Source organism: Coffea arabica, chromosome 2c, assembly GCF_036785885.1.
Source record: "Coffea arabica cultivar ET-39 chromosome 2c, Coffea Arabica ET-39 HiFi, whole genome shotgun sequence".
Lineage (NCBI taxonomy): Eukaryota > Viridiplantae > Streptophyta > Magnoliopsida > Gentianales > Rubiaceae > Coffea > Coffea arabica.
Window position 1 is genome coordinate 67202116 of NC_092312.1, and position 20770 is coordinate 67222885.

Below are 20770 nucleotides of genomic sequence, written 5' to 3' on the forward strand. Positions count from 1 at the left end.
TCTCCTCCCTTTCCCCTTGTCCTCCTCTCCCCCGCCACCCCCCTCCCCCCGCCTTCTCCCTCAGCCCCGCCACCCCCTCCTTCCTTCCCCCTCTGCCCTGCCTTTCCTCTCTGCCCCGCCACCCCTTTGCCGGCAACCCCTCTCCCCCACCCCTGCGCTGTGGTGGAGGGAGCTAAGAGGAACGACGGCGAGGTAGGAGTTGCGAAGAGGAGAGAGAACGCGCGAGGGCTTTGGGTCATAGCCAAGGAGGAACGGCGGCGCACAGTGGAGCCAGGGGGCGTGGCGCGAGCAACAGGCGGTGGTTGGGCTGGAGTCGCGCGAGGTGGTGGTGGCTTCGTCGACGTTGCGAGGGAGAGAGAAGGGTTGTGGTGTCACTGGAGTCGCGCGGCCGTGGGCAGCGGTGTCCGGCCGCAGAGACTGAGAAACGTGTGAGAGGAGAGAGACGTGCGGCGAGGTGGCGGCGTGCGCTGGTGATGAGGGGGACAAAGGGGGAAGGTGGCGGGAAAAGACAGAGGGAAAGAGGGGAGGGGGAGGGAGAAAGAAAAAAAAAAGAAAAAAGAGATTTTGGAAACCAACATATCGGTCAAAAGGGGAGGGGAAGGAGAGGAAAAAAAAAAAAGAGGAAGGCCGGCAAAAGTTGGCCGGAATAATTACCGGCTCCGGAAGCGGTGGTGGCCGGTTGGGCAGGGGAGGAAAAAGAAGAAGAAAAGTTGAAGGGAAAATTTTTTGTGTATTATTTTGAAGTGTGTAGGTAAAAAATTTTGAAAAGTTTTTTGGGGTTCCTGTAGCAAAAGTTGTTAAACAACTAGTAACTAAAAAACTAGACCAAAAACTTCACTTCCAAACAAGCCCCAAATTTTTAAATAAATATCTAAAATACCCTTGTATAATGAATTCTAATTTATTTCTCTATATAATTATAAGATTATCTAATATAAAAGGTGTCAAATGTTTCATGTCCATACCTATTATTTGATAAACAACTATACTATAATTTTATCATTATGATAGGATACTTTTGATAATATATTATTATGAATTTAGATTTATAAGATAGAAAAGAAAATGTTGAAATAATTCATTTAGAAGTTATGAATTTTTCGAGTAGTGAGATTACCATAGGCTCCGTTTGGATTTGAAAGTTTTTCATCTACAATACTACAGTAAAAATTTTACAAAAACAATTTCAAAAATACCATATCCAAACAAATATTTTAAAAATAACTCCAAATATACAAAAAATATATTTATATATAAATATTATATACAAAAAATATATTAAATATTAATACAAAAATTAATATACAAAAAATATTTATATATATAAATATTATATACAAAAAATATATTTTGTTTAATAAATATATTTATATATATATTAATACAAACTATAAATATATATAATTAAATATATTTACATATATTTATAAATATATTTATATTTATTTATGTAAATATATAAATATATTTAATTATATATATTTATATAAATTTATAAATATATTTATTTCAAATTTTTTATAATATGTAAATTAATATATATATAGATATTAATAGGTATATTTTGATATTTATATTTCAATTATTAATATAAGTTATATATAAATTATAGTAATATTAATATATTTCAATTATGTATATTAATATGTATAATATATATATTATATCAATTGAAATAAATATTATATTTTTATATATAAATATAAATATTTTGTTTAAAATATATTTATATTTATTTATTTATTTAAATATAAATATATATGTATATCTATATATATTTATATAAATATATAAATATATTTATTTATATATTTATATAAATATATAAATATATTTATTTATATATTTATATAAGTATGTAAATATATTTATTTCAACTTTGTTTTATAATATGTATACTAATATATATTAATATGTATATTTCAATTTGTATATTTCAATTATGTATATTTTATTATATATATATAAATTATATTAATATTAATATGTAATTTAAATTATGCATATTAATATGTATATTATATATATTATATCAATTGAAATAAATATATGCATTTATATATAAATATTAATATTTATTTAAAATATATTTATATATTTATATAAATATTTACATATAAATTTTGTTTTATAATATGTATATTAATATATGTATTTGTATATGTATATTAAATATATAATAATATACATATTAAAAAACAAAATTGAAATAAAAATATTATATATATAAATAAATAAACATTAATATATAGAAATAGAGCCGGTATATATTTAAAAGGAATCTCAACAAAATTCTAAATTATAAAAATATTCAAAAATATATTTTAAAAATACCTCTAAAAATAATCCAAAAAACATCTACAGTAAAAGTTTTTCATATACAAAGTTACAGTAAAGTTTTTAAAAAACACCTCCAAAAACAGCTAATCCAAGCGGAGCCATAATTTAGTAGTGGTTTTAGACCATTTATTTTTTATTTATTGTTAATTTTAATACCAAAAAATAGAAAACAAAGATCAGCAAAAACATTGGATTACATATAAGTTAACTCATCAAAAAAATTTATTAGTTTGGCATTTGGTTATAATAGAAACTAAAGGCAATAGTGGTAGTTTTACAGTTTTATTGCCAAAAATTTAAAAAAAAAGGAATAAGAAGAAAAAAGAATTTTTAAGGGTAGTATTGTCATTTTAAATAACAAGAGAGGTATGTGTAATTTTTAAAACCCAGAGGGGGCTAAATGAAATTGTTAAAAACTTCAAGGGAGGTTTCTAAAATTATCCCCTTTTCAATATTACACATACTTCGTTTGACCTTATGAAATGACTATAATAACCTTAACTTATTAATATTTCTTCATGCAATTAAATAATTTGCTTCTAATCTTGTGCATATGAATGCATCACACAATTAGACATTTAATAAAAACAAAAATAAAATTCACTTGTGGAATAACTAATTATGTTCTAAACACAATTTTAACACATTGCAAATTAATTTTAGCTTTGTTTGGGTAATCTAGAAATGAATAGAAAAAAATGAAGTTGAAGGTTTAAAAAGGATGGGGTTAGTGTTGATACTCTAACATTTGAGGGATGGAATGTTATGTTACTACAGTTGGTGAAATTTTTTGAGTTTAACAATGCTAATTTGTTTTTTTTTTCTTTATTAACTTAGATTGAGATTTTAGAATTTAGAAACTTATGGTTGTAATGGTCATGATAATAATGGTACTATTTTGAAATATGGGGATATGAAAATTTTAAAATAGTAGAGATAAGGGTTAAAAGTGGGATTGAGATTTTATGTTCTATACATATATTTTTAAGAATTTTATAAGAAGATAAAATAAAATTCACAATTTCATGAGAGCATTTTGGGTTATTCAGGCAAAATTTTGGCAATTGAATAGTTTTTGTTGCCAATACAGTACATTTAAAAGAGGTATGTTTAATTTTTGAAACTGCAAAAGAACCAAGTGAAATTGTCGAAAACTTTAAGGAAGGTTTCTAAAATTATCCTTAAAACAAAAATGGTTTTTATGGAGTAGTTCGGATTTGGGAAATTTGCCAATTTGGTGCTTGAACTTTTACTCTAAGATCTTTTCTGTCCTCGAGGTTTTTTTTACCAATTTAGTTCTTAAATTATATTTTTTTATTTTAAGACAGGACTTCTATGGTGGCACAGCCACATTTTTATCTATTTTCCACGACCAGTTAGGGGTATTTTTGGAACATCAAATTAGATTTGCTTCCCCCATTCCCAAAGAGATTATCGCTTTTCAAGAGGAGTGCTTTTTATCAACAATGAAGACAATTTGATCCATTTTGTATTTTTTTCCTATTATGCCCTTACAGAACATACTCGCTAGCAAAGAAATATCTAAAAGTCACTCGATCATGCATGTAAATATGTGTGGGATTGATACGAACCCACCCGAAGGTATGAACTCGTATTCCACGTAGTCCCGGATCTAGACGAAAAAAATCAAATTGAGTTGCGGAATAACACTTGATCCTTCTAACCCTAGATTGCGAACCTTGAAATGAATCTCAACCCATAATCAATCGAGTAAGTGAACCAATGTTAAGAGTAGGAGAACGCTACAACCAAAGTGTGTACTTGATTGATAAGTTTGAGAAATACTCTCGAGTAATTCTCAAGTATTCAAAAGAAACTCTCTTGGACAAGAGAAAAAGTGTTTAACACACAAAATCTGATATATTCCAAAACTAAAGAAACGTTGGGAGTATTTGGCTATTTATAGTCTTACACATACTCAAGACCTAATGTGATTTGAAACCACTTATTACCTAAAGTTAAATAACAAAAAGTCAGCCCATTGGACTCCTAATCTTGGCCAAATTTATTAGATCAACTAACACTAAATTAAGCAATGTAAGTTAACATTAAAACCTTTGCTTAAACAAGAAACAAACGACTTAAATGAACTAAAACAGAAATTGAATGCTCCAAACTTCGAAAACTCCCAACTAGACTTCACTCGGCTCAAAGACTTGAATTAGGGTGTAACGAATTGTTTCTTCCTTCTCAAGCTCGTGAATAACATTTGCATGGTGAACTCCATCATGTATGGTACGAACTAAGGCTTGCATTGATTCCTTAAGCTTCTTGGCACTTGCTCTAGGCATTGGACCACCTAACTCCACTTGGACTACACTTGAAGTGTCTTGGTCAACCGTCCTTCTTGCATCATTCCCCTCCTCTTGAACGCGATTTGTCCTCAAATCAAATTCATCGTCTGCTAGATAAGGACTCAAGTCAGTCATATTGAAAGTTGCGTGGACACCATACTCACTTGGTAGATCCAACTTGTCAGCATTATCATTAATGTGCTCCACCACTTGGAAAGGTCCATCACTTCTAGGCAAGAGTTTGTTGCATCGTTGCACCGGGAACCTTTCTTTGTGCATGTGAATCCACACCCAATCACCTGACTCAAAAATCATCTTGCGACAACCTTTGTTAGCATGGCGAATAAATTGAAACGTTCTTTTCTCAATGTTATCTCTTACCTTTTGATGCAAGGCACGCACTTGTTCCGCTTGTTTCAATCCACCCATATTAACTCTCTCAAACATAGGTAAAGGAGATAAGTCTAAAGGTGTGAGAGGGTTAAAACCATAAACAACTTCAAATGGTGAGATTTGTGTGGTGCTATGAACTGTGTGGTTATAAGCAAATTCAACATGTGGCAAACAATCTTTCCATGATTTAAAATTCTTTTTTATGATAGCACGCAATAAGGTAGAGAGTGTCATATTAACTACTTCAGTTTGACCATTAGTTTGATGGTAATTGAAAGTAGAGAACAAGAGTTAGTTCCTAGTTTACTCCATAAAGATTTTCAAAAATAACTAAGGAACTTGACATCTCTATCACTAACAATAGTGCGTGGCATTCCATGCAATTTAACTATTTTCCTAAAGAACAAATCAATTACATGCTTAGCATCGTCAGTTTTAGGACAGGGAATGAAATGTGTCATCTTAGAAAAACGATCAACAATCACATAAACAAAATTATGTCCATGCCTAGTTTTAGATAATCCAAGTACAAAATTCATAGAAACATCAACCCGTGGAATAGTAGGAATACGTAATAGAGTGTAAAATCCATAGGGGTTTACCTTAGATTTGGCATGATGGCAAGTTACACATCGGTGAGCAATGCGTTCCACATCACACCTCATTTTTTACAATAAAAGTGCTCTTGAAGGATAGACAATGTCTTAGCGACTCCAAAATACCCCATAAGACCCCCACCATGCGCCTCCCTAACAAGTAAGTAGTTCTCGCATAGAACAAGATGGTATGCACAACTTGTCCTTGAAAACAAATAATCTTGGGAAATATAGTAATTCTCACGGCCAAGTCATAGAAGATCGGCAAAGATAGCTCCAAAATCGAGGTCGTTAGTGTAAGCATCCTTAATCAACTTAAACCCAAGTAATTTGGCATCAAGAATGGTAATAAGAGTGTACCTTCTAGACAGTGCATCCGCTACCACATTACTTTTTTCAGCCTTATACTTGATCATGAATGGGAAACTATCAATGAAGGCTACCCATCGTGTGTGTCGCTTGATCAATTTATTTTGAGACTTGAGGTGCTTAAACGACTCGTGATCTGTATGTAGAACAAATTCTTTAGGCCTTAAATAGTGCTGCCATGTCTGTAAGGCCCTAACTAAAGCGTATAGCTCTTTGTCATATATGGAATAGTTCAACGATGCGCCATTTAGTTTTTCACTAAAGTATGCAATTGGTTTTCTTTCTTGTAGTAACACAGCCCCGACACCTATACCAGATACATCACACTTAATTTCAAATGTTTGATTAAAATTAGGCAATCTAAGTATAGGTGCATGTGTGAGTTTGTGTTTGAGTAATTGGAAGGACTTAACTTGTTCATCTCCCCATTGAAATGCTTGGTTCTTCTTGATGATGAAAGTAAGTGGGACTGCAATGATGCTAAAGTCTTTGACAAAATGACGATAAAAGGTAGCCAACCCGTGGAAACTTCTTACTTCACCAAGAGACGTAGGGGTCGGTCACTCCACTATTGCTTTCACCTTATCTTGATCAACATGTATGTCCTGTGCACTCGCAACATACCCTAGGAACACAATTTGATCAATGCAAAAAGTATATTTTTTAAGATTGGCATACAATTATTTCTTTCAAAGAACCTCCAAAACCAGGGGCGGATTTAAAGGGAGGGCACTGGGGGCTCTTAAATTCTTATAATACATCTATAATTTTGACATAATTTTAAAGGTGCCCCCAGAATTTTTTTTAGAAAAAATGTGAAAGAATGGGTCACAAAATTTATATAATTCACTTTCCTCCTCCAGTCCCCATTTTCCCCCCAACAGGGTCAAGTACCAATTATATCAGTCATTCCTTTTGGTCCTTGTGACGCCCCCCACTTCTCCCAAGGGCGAACCCAAGGGTATCCGCGGGACGCCTGTCCAGCTCTCGCCAGGACTCAAGACAAATCAAATCGAACTTAACGATACATACCAAATACTACGAGTCAAAATAAAGAAAAGTCGCTTCCTTAACTAAATATTTAAATCTTACATCATGTTCACAAAAGATACATCAAGTTCCAAAATGCAACCATTAAAAGTCGACTACACATTTATAGCCTCGATTCCAATCAAAAGTATAATCTAGTCGGCTTTACCAAAATCTTCCAATCCAACCTGTTAAGGAAAACAAACTAATAGGATGAGCCAATACTCAGTGAGGCCAAGAAAACACACATGCAAACACATAATCCAAGTAGCGACAACAATTACATTGTAGGTAAGGCTATCAAATTCGAATAATTCACATTTCGAATAGGAAAAATAAACAGAAACAATTCAAGGATACTGTAGCTCTCAGGAGCTAAATTCCACGTAGTTGAGTCGAAGTCTTGATCACATCTCACGTTGACACTCCGTCAACCACATAAGTATCAAATCCGTAGATACACCACTTTTCTTCGAATCCCGTCACCGTTACACCCCCTTACCGGGCCCGCTCATCAAAGTTTTTGATAATACTCGAGTATATCATGGCAATACTGCACGAGTAATGCCGAGCAAGATCTCTCCAATAGATCATGCTCTACGAATATCTCATGGTTTGCTAAGCTTATCGACCAAACCCATGCTGGCTCGATTCGCAAAGTTAGCCAACGAGTTTTGGGCGTCCCCCGAATATGAATACGAATACGAATATAAGTCGATGAGCAACGCTCAAATCGACGATTCCAAATAGGAATCACAAATATGGATCACATATACGAATCACAAATACAAATCACATCCACATTACCATGTACAAGTCGGATACGAATTCACATAGCAAAATTCGAATATAATTTCATTTGAAAGAGAACGAGTGCGATAAAGTACACCCTCGTCTCAAAATTTCAAATTTACATAACGGATAAGAAACAGATAACCACTTAACAACAAGTTCATGCACTTGACACTCACAGTGATTCAAGTAGCGAGTTCAAATGATGGTTTAGGCGTTTCCCGTGAGATCCTCTGGAAGGTCCTCTTGAGCGCCTGAGCATTTAATAGTGAATTATCATTCACACATCCCAATTATCAAGGAAGATTGTGCACTAGTACAATCTGGGGAAATTTCATGAAAATGAACCTCAATTACTAGTAAATCGAGGTTCAAGTGGAGTTTCTTAATGTACAAGAGCAATCGAGTTTTGTTATCTTGGAAATCAAGCATAAACGTTCAAGTATTATCGAAGGAATAAGGAATACTTGAAAAACTCCATTTCCTTGAAATTCAGAAAATTTCAGTTTTGATACGATATTTTGAAAAAATCGTATCTCAGATTCCACATGTCGAAAATTGGAAAACTTGGTACCGTTGGAACCCTCTTCCAAAGTACTAAAAGTTCTTAGAAGACACTTTTCCATGAATCTAAGTGGAAGGTGTTCAAAAATGAGCTTAAAGTTGCTGTTCCAAATCACCCAGGATTGAGCCGGGGTTGGTTTTTCGCTAACTTTGAAAATTCAGCAGAATTCACTCGTTGCAAATCAGCCCTTGAAATTTGTAGCTCAATTAGAGGTGCAAGTAAGGTTTAGGACAGAACAAGCGGATCGAGAATCGGAGTTTCGAGCACCAAGATATGGTAGCTCAAAGTTGGGTAAATTTCAAGACTGTTAACAAATTTTCAGATTTGGTTCCGACTTTGGACCTTTAGTTAAGTGTCGAAACGGACTTGGATTGATACCAAATTTTGCAGTATAATACTCCTATATGAAGGGTATCTCTCTATCAAATTTCATGGAAAAATACCTTCGGAAAGGTGGTTAACCAATCAACCAAAGTTTGGAAAAATCCTTAAGGCAATCTGTCCAAATCTAAGGTTTCAAAAACGAGACAGTCGCCGTATTTTGATCATAACTCCCTCAATTTAATTCAGAATTGGGAATGGTTGATAGTGTTAGAAAATACATTCACAGGGCTAAAATTTCACAGAAGAAATAGTTTCAAGTTTCAGCATGCAACTAGCTCGAAATTAAGCCTAAGGTTGCAGCATCATCAAATCATTTCGGCAGAACGGAGAAACAGGACAGCCGACTTCAGATGAATGGTGTGGCTCACACATATGAAACCAGAATGTACATTATACACCGTTGGAAACATGGGAACGTCTAGTTTCAAATGCCGCTAACGGCACTTGATTTCGACATCGGAGTACGGAGTTATGGATGAAATACAAACACTGGTCTGGGTTACGACGAAACCGTTTTCCAGATTACTAGTTTTTGAAATAAATTCGTTTGACCCACCAAAACTCAGTATTTTTCAATGAAAATTTTTACACAACTACTACAACATATAAACAACACAATCAAGCCATTAAATCCTCAAATTTCTGCATTAAAGTGACCGAACAGAGCAGGGGTAAAATGGGAACTTTTTGCTTCAAGAGTTCAATAACGTTTCTGGCAACAATGCACCTTTAATCTACTTCCTTAAGCTCTAATTCAGCAATAAAACCATCATCAAACATCATCACAGCCATCAACCCAAAGTGGGAGTTCATAGAGCCCACATTTAACAATTTTCCAACATCCACAACAATCCATAAGAGATCAAGAGCTAAAAGATATACTAGACTTCCAAAAATCAAAGTTAGAAGGCTAGATTAAGACTTACTCTTAGTTGATGTTTAAGACAGAGATTCGGTCCTTTTGAAGCCTGAAGAAACCGTGAAAGCTCCTCCCCTTTTCAGCTTAATGTGTTGTCCAAGTGTAGAGCTAAGTGTATGTGAAGTTTTGGTTGAATCTATGGAGGTTTGGTTGTGATTTTTTGTGAGATTTGTAGAAGGAAATGGTGAAGAGCTGCGGCTGTGCTATCCGTCCATTGCAGTAGCAGAAATGAAATGTGATTCGGATGCCTTTGCGTACAAAAGACGCTTGACGTCTAATATTTTAAGTACGTAAAATTTTAATTGCAACTAGTGCCCTACGCGCGCGTTTTGTGTTCGATTTCTCTCACATTTGTTGCACTAGTGCACTAAACCTCTAGGGCACTTACATTCATATAAATATTATTCATTCTTAATTATCTCAAAATAATGATCCAAAGTCCCTCAATTAAGCGCGCACGTGAAAACACGTATTTCTAATTTAGGCGCAATAAAATTGAAACCTTTGAGAAATTCTTATAACGATCGTACCACTAACTATCACTTCAATATTTAAACCTAAAATTGCCTATTTTAAGACCATTGTATATGTCTTAAATTTTTGAGCTTATTGTACTCCTAATTGGCTAAAGTTTTCATACACGTTTTCACTTTTCCACTAAACAAGTTTCTAAGAAAATAATTTTTTGAAACGAGACACTTTAAAAATATAACGAAACTATAAAACCATATATTTAGGTATAATAAGGAAAGAAAATAATATTCGGGCAAAAATCCAAATAGATAATTAATTGAGCCAAAATTAGGGGTTTAAAAATAATAATTTTACGAGTCCTCACGTGAATTGAGTATTAATTTCTCAATTATCCTTTCTTAATCTATTATTGATCGTTCTTAATTCTCCAATATTAATACACTCTCGATTCAAATATAGTCTCGAAAAACGTGCACTCGTTGTTCCGAACTAAACGAGTTTTCGAAAAGTGAATTTTTCCAACAAAACGCTTTTAAAAATATAAAAGAGGCGTCGTTCCATATAAATGAATTTTAAATGATCGAAATAAATAATTTGGAGAAAAATGAGTAAATAAATATTTAAACAAACTACTAATATTCGATAAAATAAAATAAAAAATTTCGGGTCCTCACATCCTCCCCTCCTTAAAAGAATTTCGTCCTCGAAATTCACACTTTGGATAATAGTCATACCCCTTAAGAGTCATGCCTTTCAAATTAATCACTAACTTACACCCTCCGATCCATATATCACAATTTCTACTTACCCAATTAGTAGTCAAACTTTGATTCTATCTTATGAATCTAGGGTTTTGCAAAAAGTGTGTACGGTACTAGGTCACTGAGAACCTTAGATAGACAAATAAAAGAAAGAATCATACCTCCAATGACTTTAGTAGAATCGGAAACATGTTGATAGCTTAATGCATAAACCCTAGCTGGTGCATTAGATTGACTTCCTCCAACACTAGGCTGCTTAGCGGCTGACTTTTCAGGCCTTTGGGTACTACCGCCTTCTTTTGGTACGGTCGGACATTTCGATATCTGGTGCTCGGTACTACCACAATACAAGCACTTCCCTTATTTCCTAAAACAATCATTCTCCGTATGGTTGAGCTTGCCACAATAACCACAAACGACTTGGGGAGCCACAGATTGACCACTTGGAGGTGTCCCTCTCGATTGACCTCGTCCATTGCGATCTCCTCTTGATTGAGTCCCTTTTGGCATGTTAGATATCTCCACTCCACCCGTTCCTTTTCCCTTTTTAAAAGGTGGGGCACTCTTATCTGCCTGTCCCGAAGGGTTACTAGAAGTGCTCCTCTTCTTAGCATGAAAGTCTCTAACTTGCAGCCTTGCACTCTCGACTCTCTGTGCTTTTTCTAAAACTTCAGTGAACGTAGAGATTTGGGCTGCAGCCAAACCCTCCTGGATTTTTACATTAAGTCCCTGCACGAACCGTCTAATCCTCCTCCGTTCATTAATCACCAATTCAGGAGCGTACTTAGAAAGCTTAGTGAACTTTCCCTCGTACTCCGCTACATTAAGGGTTCCTTGTTTTAATTTGATGAATTCATCCTCCCTTTTCTCTTGGATTAAGGGTGGAAGAAATTTCTCATTAAATTCCCTTGTGAAATTCTCCCAAGTCCAAGGGGTTTGAGTTCTCTCCCATTTTCCTCTTATCAGATCCCACCAAGCACGGGCTACTCCCTCAAATTGGAAAGCAGCGAAATTCACTCGCCTATCTTCAGTGTAGTCTAAAGCAGCGAATATGTTGGTCATCCTTTCTAACCAATTCTCCGCTACCTCAGGATCAGGTTCGCCAAGAAACTTAGGCGGGTTAAATTTTAAGAACCTCTCTAAGGCTCTATCCTCACCTCTTTCCTGACCCCCAGACTGGTTAAACGGTCCTAGATCCTGTCTATCAGCCAAACACTCTAGAATATCAGTCATCCTATTAATGGCAGTAGCCACTTGATTACCCTCGATATTTTCCTGACCTTGGATCGGTGCAGTTGCCGATCCCTGGTCACCCCTTTGAGGTTGGGCCTGTCTAGTCTCTCGTCCACGACCTCGACCACGGTCTCGACCACCTCTTAGTCCTTCCATGACCTAGGCGTGCCTAGTGCAAGAAATAATAAATTATGCGATGCATAACAAAAGCAGGAACCACTCAAGAAAACATTGGAATTAACAATAATTTATATTAATTAGCATATCAAGTTCATACAATTAGCAAGTCATGGGGTAGTCACAAAAATATAGCACACAGATGCCACAAGAGTACTTTTAATCACATACGACTAAAGTAAAGTCAAGTGCCTCAAAAGTAGGCCACACAGTCATACAAAAAAAAAATGCAATGGCCTCAACACTAGCATCACCCCAGCTAAATCTAACTACATCAGTCAAAAGAGGCTAGATTTTTTTTTTCTCGATCATTTCCAACTCATATCAAACAATTGGATCCTATTGAGTTACATAGGAACATCCATCAATCTTTCTCTATCTCTCTCTCTCTTAGGCTCAACTATATTCTACTTCTCTCTAGTGAATATTGTCCCACACTCAGTTAAAATATTCTGCTCCAGATGTCTCATTTCTCTTACTATATGAACTGAACATCCGTTGACCTCCTGCACTTGTTCTCACAAAACATTAGTCCGTTCTTGTTCTTCGCAAATGGAGATCTTAAGTTTTTAGCATTGCCCTCAACTCTTAATTACTCGGGTACAAGAATTCGAAATAAGATAATTCACATCTCGAGCTGGCCAGTCCCAAGAGTAAATCACCATATTTAAGATTTCTACCCAACATACATATCTAGTCTTTCTCCAAGTATTACGATAAAATATTTATACCTATCACATTCATGATTCACAACTTACAATCTAAAAGAGTACTTAAGCCTTTACTCATTCATATGATAAGGACCATAATACCATTTGGCCCAATCTCACCCCGCGCAAATACCACGCGAAGCGGCTCTGATTTTTTTTTTTTCTACAATTGGTCACTTAACTTTCAAACCAGTCCCACAATCCGGCATCCTAAACTTCAAATTTAGAATACACTACAAAGATCTGAAGTCTAAGCTCTGATACCAACTGTGACGCCCCCCACTTCTCCCAAGGGCGAACCCAAGGGTATCCGCGGGACGCCTGTCCAGCTCTCGCTAGGACTCAAGACAAATCAAATCGAACTTAACGATACATACCAAATACTACGAGTCAAAATAAAGAAAAGTCGCTTCCTTAACTAAATATTTAAATCTTACATCATGTTCACAAAAGATCATCAAGTTTCAAAATGCAACCATTAAAAGTCGACTACACATTTACAGCCCCGATTCCAATCAAAAGTATAATCTAGTCGGCTTTACCAAAATCTTCCAATCCAACCTGTTAAGGAAAGCAAACTAATAGGATGAGCTAATATTCAGTGAGGCCAAGAAAACACACATGCAAACACATAATCCAAGTAGCGACAACAATTACATTGTAGGTAAGGCTATCAAATTCGAATAATTCACATTTCGAATAGGAAAAATAAACAGAAACAATTCAAGGATACTGTAGCTCTCAGGAGCTAAATTCCACGTAGTTGAGTCGAAGTCTTGATCACATCTCACGTTGACACTCCGTCAACCACATAAGTATCAAATCCGTAGATCACCACTTTTCTTCGAATCCCGTCACCGTTACACCCCCTTACCGGGCCCGCTCATCAAAGTTTTTGATAATACTCGAGTATATCATGGCAATACTGCACGAGTAATGCCGAGCAAGATCTCTCCAATAGATCATGCTCTACGAATATCTCATGGTTTGCTAAACTTATCGACCAAGCCCATGCTGGCTCGATTCGCAAAGTTAGCCAACGAGTTTTGGGCGTCCCCCGAATATGAATACGAATACGAATATAAGTCGATGAGCAACGCTCAAATCGACGATTCCAAATAGGAATCACAAATACGGATCACATATACGAATCACAAATACAAATCACATCCACATTACCATGTACAAGTCGGATACGAATTCACATAGCAAAATTCGAATATAATTTCATTTGAAAGAGAACGAGTGCGATAAAGTACACCCTCGTCTCAAAATTTCAAATTTACATAACGGATAAGAAACAGATAACCACTTAACAACAAGTTCATGCACTTGACACTCACAGTAATTCAAGTAGCGAGTTCAAATGATGGTTTAGGCGTTTCCCGTGAGATCCTCTGGAAGGTCCTCTTGAGCGCCTGAGCATTTAATAGTGAATTATCATTCACACATCCCAATTATCAAGGAAGATTGTGCACTAGTACAATCTGGGGAAATTTCATGAAAATGAACCTCAATTACTAGTAAATCGAGGTTCAAGTGGAGTTTCTTAATGTACAAGAGCAATCGAGTTTTGTTATCTTGGAAATCAAGCATAAACGTTCAAGTATTATCGAAGGAATAAGGAATACTTGAAAAACTCCATTTCCTTGAAATTCAGAAAATTTCAGTTTTGATACGATATTTTGAAAAAATCGTATCTCAGATTCCACATGTCGAAAATTGGAAAACTTGGTACCGTTGGAACCCTCTTCCAAAGTACTAAAAGTTCTTAGAAGACACTTTTCCATGAATCTAAGTGGAAGGTGTTCAAAAATGAGCTTAAAGTTGCTGTTCCAAATCACCCAGGATTGAGCCGGGGTTGGTTTTTCGCTAACTTTGAAAATTCAGCAGAATTCACTCGTTGCAAATCAGCCCTTGAAATTTGTAGCTCAATTAGAGGTGCAAGTAAGGTTTAGGACAGAACAAGCGGATCGAGAATCGGAGTTTCGAGCACCAAGATATGGTAGCTCAAAGTTGGGTAAATTTCAAGACTGTTAACAAATTTTCAGATTTGGTTCCGACTTTGGACCTTTAGTTAAGTGTCGAAACGGACTTGGATTGATACCAAATTTTGCAGTATAATACTCCTATATGAAGGGTATCTCTCTATCAAATTTCATGGAAAAATACCTTCGGAAAGGTGGTTAACCAATCAACCAAAGTTTGGAAAAATCCTTAAGGCAATCTGTCCAAATCTAAGGTTTCAAAAACGAGACAGTCGCCGTATTTTGATCATAACTCCCTCAATTTAATTCAGAATTGGGAATGGTTGATAGTGTTAGAAAATACATTCACAGGGCTAAAATTTCACAGAAGAAATAGTTTCAAGTTTCAGCATGCAACTAGCTCGAAATTAAGCCTAAGGTTGCAGCATCATCAAATCATTTCGGCAGAACGGAGAAACAGGACAGCCGACTTCAGATGAATGGTGTGGCTCACACATATGAAACCAGAATGTACATTATACACCGTTGGAAACATGGGAACGTCTAGTTTCAAATGCCGCTAACGGCACTTGATTTCGACATCGGAGTACGGAGTTATGGACGAAATACAAACACTGGTCTGGGTTACGACGAAACCGTTTTCCAGATTACTAGTTTTTGAAATAAATTCGTTTGACCCACCAAAACTCAGTATTTTTCAATGAAAATTTTTACACAACTACTACAACATATAAACAACACAATCAAGCCATTAAATCCTCAAATTTCTGCATTAAAGTGACCGAACAGAGCAGGGGTAAAATGGGAACTTTTTGCTTCAAGAGTTCAATAACGTTTCTGGCAACAATGCACCTTTAATCTACTTTCTTAAGCTCTAATTCAGCAATAAAACCATCATCAAACATCATCACAGCCATCAACCCAAAGTGGGAGTTCATAGAGCCCACATTTAACAATTTTCCAACATCCACAACAATCCATAAGAGATCAAGAGCTAAAAGATATACTAGACTTCCAAAAATCAAAGTTAGAAGGCTAGATTAAGACTTACTCTTAGTTGATGTTTAAGACAGAGATTCGGTCCTTTTGAAGCCTGAAGAAACCGTGAAAGCTCCTCCCCTTTTCAGCTTAATGTGTTGTCCAAGTGTAGAGCTAAGTGTATGTGAAGTTTTGGTTGAATCTATGGAGGTTTGGTTGTGATTTTTTGTGAGATTTGTAGAAGGAAATGGTGAAGAGCTGCGGCTGTGCTATCCGTCCATTGCAGTAGCAGAAATGAAATGTGATTCGGATGCCTTTGCGTACAAAAGACGCTTGACGTCTAATATTTTAAGTACGTAAAATTTTAATTGCAACTAGTGCCTTACGCGCGCGTTTTGTGTTCGATTTCTCTCACGTTTGTTGCACTAGTGCACTAAACCTCTAGGGCACTTACATTCATATAAATATTATTCATTCTTAATTATTTCAAAATAATGGTCCAAAGTCCCTCAATTAAGCGCGCACGTGAAAACACGTATTTCTAATTTAGGCGCAATAAAATTGAAACCTTTGAGAAATTCTTATAACGATCGTACCACTACCTATCACTTCAATATTTAAACCTAAAATTGCCTATTTTAGGACCATTGTATATGTCTTAAATTTTTGAGCTTATTGTACTCCTAATTGGCTAAAGTTTTCAGACACGTTTTCACTTTTCCACTAAACAAGTTTCTAAGAAAATAATTTTTTGAAACGAGACACTTTAAAAATATAACGAAGCTATAAAATCATATATTTAGGTCTAATAAGGATAGAAAATAATATTCGGGCAAAAATCCAAATAGATAATTAATTGAGCCAAAATTAGGGGTTTAAAAATAATAATTTTACGAGTTCTCACGTGAATTGAGTATTAATTTCTCAATTATCCTTTCTTAATCTATTATTGATCGTTCTTAATTCTCCAATATTAATACACTCTCGATTCAAATATAGTCTCGAAAAACGTGCACTCGTTGTTCCGAACTAAACGAGTTTTCGAAGAGTGAATTTTTCCAACAAAACGCTTTTAAAAATATAAAAGAGACGTCGTTCCATATAAATGGATTTTAAATGATCGAAATAAATAATTTGGAGAAAAATGAGTAAATAAATATTTAAACAAACTACTAATATTCGATAAAATAAAATAAAAAATTTCGGTTCCTCACAGTCCTCACTCCCCAAGTTCCCTTTACTCCTGTGGTCCTCCATTTCCCTTCACAACCGGCTCCTCTTCTTCCACACTCAAGCCAACTACTCTTTCTTTTTATCACTTCATCCAATTATCATTTACTTCCTTTGTCCCCACTCCCCAATTTCCCTTTCCTCCTCTGGCTCTCGGTGTCCCACTCCCCAACATACATACGAGAGCCACTTTTTCTTCCACAACCAAAGCTTGTTACTCTTTTTGTTGATCACTTCATTCGATTTAGAGATTGCACCAAAATTAATTGATCATCTAGGACTTGGGTCCATCACATTTTGCAGCTCTTTTCACCAACTTTAGGAGACCATCAAAATCAGCTTCTAAACAATTATTTCTTATTATTATTATTTTAAATTTGTTTGCAAATATATTTCTAGAGCATGAGACTATTACTGTTTTAAAGAAATTTAAAAATTGATTAGTTAATGTAATAACTAATAAATGGGTTATTTGGTAAATATTTTAACTTGTGAAATGGTGATTTTATGCATGAGACTTTTTTTTTTTGCTTAAAAAATTAGAAAAAGAGTAGTTAAAAAATTTTAGTGTTATTTTTGCCCCTACTAAATTTTTTTTTTGGCTCCACCCCCGTCCAAAATAGCCTTGACATGCATGACATGCTCATCTGAATTCTTACTATAAATAAGAATATCATCAAAGTAAACAACTACAAACTTGCCTAAGAATGCACCTAAGACATGATTCATTATTCTCATAAAAGTGCTAGGTGCATTAGTCAATCCAAATAGCATAACCAACCATTCATATATATCATACTTAGTTTTGAAAGCAATCTTCCATTCATCCGTTTTGAAGGCAATCTTCTATTCATCCCCTTCTTTCATTCTTATCTGATAGATAGCCATTTTTAGATCAATTTTAGTAAAAATTATATCTCCATGTAGCTCATCTAGCATGTCATCTAATTTAGAAATAGAATGGCGATACTTTACCGTTATAACATTTATGGTACGACAATCGGTGCACATCCTCCAAGCTTCATCTTTCTTGGGTACAAGTAGAATTGGAACGGCACATGGACTCAAGCTTTCATGTACCCATTCTTTATCCAAAAATTCACTTACTTGGCACTCCATCTTCTTAGTCTCCTCAAGATTGCTCTTATAAGGTGATCTATTAGGTAAGGTTGCCCCAGGGATGAGATTAATTTGATGCTCAATTCCCCTTAATGGAGGTAAATCACTAGGTACATCCTCAGGGAAGATATTTTGATATTTCTATAAAATATTAGCAATAGAACTAGGCAAGGAAACATCGAGTGTGTCAGTCGCATGTACTTCTTTGCATACGAGAAGTAATAGGATATGATCAGAAAACAAGGCCTTTCGCACATCTTTGACTTTTGCCATTAAAATTTGTTTTCTCTCTTTTTTTACCTCTCTAGCCGAGCTTCTTTCTCTATTTTTCCCTTCAATTTTGCCTCGGCTTAACTCACATTTTTCCCTATTCTCTCGAACTTTATCCTCTCTTTCTTGTCTTTTCTTTTTCTCAAGTTCTAATTTGAATTCCCGTTGAACGTAGCTTGATTCTCATGCACTTGTTAAGGTATAAGAGGCACAAGTACAATCCATTTATTACAATGGGAGAACGAATATTTATTAGTATAGCCATCCCAATTAATTTTCTTATCAAATTTCCAAGGTCGGCCTAAGATAATATGAGTAGTTTGCATAGGCACAACATCACATAAAACTTCATCAACATATCTACTAATGCGAAAAGAAACTAGGACTTGTTTAAGTACACGTACCTCTCCACTATTGTTGAACCATTGCAGCTTGTAGGGATTGGGGTGGTTAGTAGTAGCTAGGCTCAATTTCTCTAGCATGTGTGCACTTGCTACATTAGTACAGCTTCTGGGGTCGACCACCAAGTTACAAACTTTGTCCTTGACATGACAACGTGTGTAGAATATATTTTCACGTTGTAGATCATCCACACTAACTTGGGTAGCTAATGCACGTCGAGCTACTAAACCAACTCGATCTAGTGTAGGCTGCTCCTCCTCATTCTCCTTTCCTCCATCATTAACCAAAGGCGGCATCTCCTCGTACTTGTCCTCGTCATCGGTTAGTACTTCTCCTTTGGGCAACATGAGTATGGCCAGTTGATTTGGACATTGGGAAACAATGTGTCTAAACTCTCGACACTTAAAACATTTAGTGTCTCGATTTAGGTGTTTCTTGATTGGCCTTAAATCCTCCCCTTTGGATTGTCTTGGAAGATGAAGTATACGGCCTCAAAGCTCCACTCGAAACTCCACTTGGTTTGGCCGAATTTTGTGTAACCGAGGGGCTGATCTCGCCCTTTATGGTTAAATTTCTCCAATTTTCAGATTGGAAGTTGGAGTTTTGGCGAGTTGTACCCACCCCTCCTCTTGAGCCTCCTTTCCACCTCGATAGCTTTGTCCAATAGTTCCCCCATGTCAAAGTAGTGTTGAAACTCTACAACATTTACAATTTCGGCCCTTAATCCCCTCAAGAATCGAGCCATGGTTGCCTTCAAATCTTCATGAACATCAGCCTTCATCATTGCCATTTTCATCTCTTTGAAGTAATCTTCAACCATCATACTACCTTGAGTGAGAGTTTGCAATTGATGGTGCAAATCCCTATAGTAGTAATGAGGTATGAAGCACTTTTTCATGACCCTTTTTAACTCTTCCCAAGTTCGGATGGTTGGCTCCTGATTCCTCCTTTGTTTGATGCGAAGTTGATCCCACCAAATAGTTGTATAGTTCGTGAATTCTATGGCTGCCAACTTCACCTTTTGAGGCTCCATGTAGTGGTTAGAATCAAAAATCAATTCAATCTTTCTTTCCCAATCCAAGTATGTTTCGGGGTCCGATTTGCCCTGGAATGTGGGGATTTTCGATTTTATCCCCTTTAGTTGATCATCTCCATGTTTAGCTCGATGTTTATCCTCTCTTGGCCTTTGCTCTTCTTCCTCGAACTCCCTCTCCGAATTGGAGTCACTGAGTTCATGCACAAGAAATTTTCCTCTAGTTTTCTCGGAGGAGTTCTTTGATGAATCTATTTGTTCGATTTGCTCCTGGATGGACTCGAACTTGTGATCGAATCTCCTTTGTATTTCAGTCCACATAGCATCTATTTTAAATGCTAATTGTGCAATGGTAAGTTCGTTTTCGTGAGCCATGTTTATAATCCTGCAAAACTTAACAAACGTTAATAAAAAAATGCCTCACTCACTCCCTTACGTGTTTCACTCACACTCGTGTATCACTTAAGTATATAAGTCACTCTAATGATCTCACCAACACCTCTCAAGTCACTGAATTGTCCCTCTTGAAGAAGTAGAATTCCTCAATGAGTATCAATCAAACTTCTCCCCAAGTTACACCAAGGGTGCAGCGATTGTTGGCTGGAATTTTTTTTTAGGGCAGTAGTTGATTTTGATTGACTCAAAAGGACTTAAAAACAGGCTAGGAAATGACTAGACTTGGCCGAGCAAGTA

General features: G+C 35.8%; 2 long non-coding RNA genes across 2 annotated transcripts; both read right to left on the reverse strand.

Moving 5' to 3' along the window:
• Positions 1 to 7023: 7023 nt before the first annotated feature.
• On the reverse strand, positions 7024 to 10005 carry LOC140036021 (uncharacterized). The gene is made up of 2 exons (XR_011839920.1): positions 9710 to 10005; positions 7024 to 7230 (listed from the first exon to the last, which is right to left on the reverse strand). It is a non-coding gene; the product is annotated as an uncharacterized lncRNA (long non-coding RNA).
• Positions 10006 to 13412: 3407 nt separating this feature from the next.
• LOC140036022 (uncharacterized) lies at positions 13413 to 16389 on the reverse strand. The gene is made up of 2 exons (XR_011839921.1): positions 16097 to 16389; positions 13413 to 13618 (listed from the first exon to the last, which is right to left on the reverse strand). It is a non-coding gene; the product is annotated as an uncharacterized lncRNA (long non-coding RNA).
• Positions 16390 to 20770: the final 4381 nt, after the last annotated feature.